This window comes from Octodon degus, unplaced genomic scaffold (genome assembly GCF_000260255.1).
Source record: "Octodon degus isolate 3935 unplaced genomic scaffold, OctDeg1.0 scaffold00001, whole genome shotgun sequence".
Classification (NCBI taxonomy): Eukaryota; Metazoa; Chordata; class Mammalia; order Rodentia; family Octodontidae; genus Octodon; species Octodon degus.
The window spans coordinates 18,280,077-18,281,846 of NW_004524577.1; positions in this window are offsets into that span (position 1 = coordinate 18,280,077).

Consider the following 1,770-nt stretch of genomic DNA (forward strand, 5'->3'; position numbering starts at 1 on the left):
TATTCTTATGATCACTACTGCAATTACTTTGATATTATGCACACACATACAAGTAAGGGTATAAAAGGTCAGCAAATAGAATATTGCTTGGTACATAACTATAAATTGCACAAGCATGAATTGTAGAATTGGGAATTTGTTTAAGGATCCTCATAACATTAAGATATTGTAACCCACTTAAAGTAATAAGACACATTATAGCCCCTGAAGGAGGAAAATAACAATATAAAGTTAAATTAGCAAAGAACTACCATGTTTGAGAGATCTATTTTCTTTTCTTTTACTTTCTCCTTCATTGACTTACCGCAATGAAGTTTTGTCATTATGGAAATAAAATTTATTTCTGTGAAAAATGGCCAGAAGTAAGAGCTTCTACTTAAAAAGGAATTAAAATTGTAATACCTATGAAAATAGAAAATACATTTTTAAAACATCCTCAACAATATCTAAGGAAATTATTTAATTATATTAATGAGCATGTGTTTTATTATTTAGAACCTTAGTGTTTTTTTTCTTTCATGTGTGAGTTACAAAATCTGAATTTCTCTCTACAAAACAGAGGAAAATAAATGTGCAAATTCAATGCCTAGAAGCAAAATTGAAGACACAGAATGAAGCATAAAACGTGGCTTTTAAGTCTCCAGCCAGCTTGTTCATGGCTGTGCTGATTAAAGTTGGATACTAAAGGAGTTCTCAATGAGTTTTGTTTTAGCATGCTGTCAAAATATCAACCATCTCAGTACTTAAGTTTTGAATCTGCCTATTTTATTTTCCTCCCCGCTCATCCAAGCTCCATGAATATGTAACAAAGAAAGTCAACTTTTCAGAACATTTTGTGCTTTATTTTAGCCATTCTGAACCGATAATGTTATCTCCATCGGTGCCAAGGAGACAGTAGGAAGTAGCTCTGAGGACAAAGAGAGGATGCGGGGACGTCAGAGAGGTCCCCGTGCTGGCTGTGTAGAGAAGGCCAGAAAGAGAAGCACGTCCTAGAGGATGACTCCATTACATGGAATGGGTGTTTCTTGATCATGGAGACTGGCAAGGATTTCTCTAGATGTCCCTGCCATGGCCTCATGTGGTCACAGGTGGGGTATTTTCAGAAGTGACTGGACTAGCCTGTGTGGTCCCGGGACTGGTTCAAGGTGCGCTGGTGGGCACCCCGAGATGAAGGTTGGGAGCGCTACCCAGCCTGAGTAGCAGGATGAGATGTAAGGGAGACAGACAGCTTCGACTGTGCATTGTGTGCGGCCTTCCACCTGCCTTGGAGGCTTCTCTTCTGCAGGGTCCCTCTGCCATGCTGCGCCGCCTTGACGCCAGCTGATGATGGACTGACAATGCTGCAAATTGTGAGCTAAATAAAGCTTCGCCCTCCAATTTTGAGTTTCAGATCATTTTTCTCAGCAGTAAGAGAAAAGTTACTAAGACAGGGATCCAGTCTATGACGGTATAAATAAAAATCAGTACTGAAATAACGAACCAAGAAATGGTTTCATTTAATAAGAGCCAAATGCTCAGGTGACTAAGCTGTGCCTCTGTCAATACAGTATGCAAAAAAGCATTTTTTTCTGTTTGTTATGACAATAATTAAACATATTTATATGGTACACCCTAATATTTAGACACATGGATATTCTAGGTCATGATTGGATTGGAATAATTATAATATGTGTCATATAAAAATCAATACTGCTTAGTTTTAAGATCATTTGGAATTCTCCCATCTGCTGAGTGTAGTGATGCACATCTATAATTCTAGGACTCTGGAGG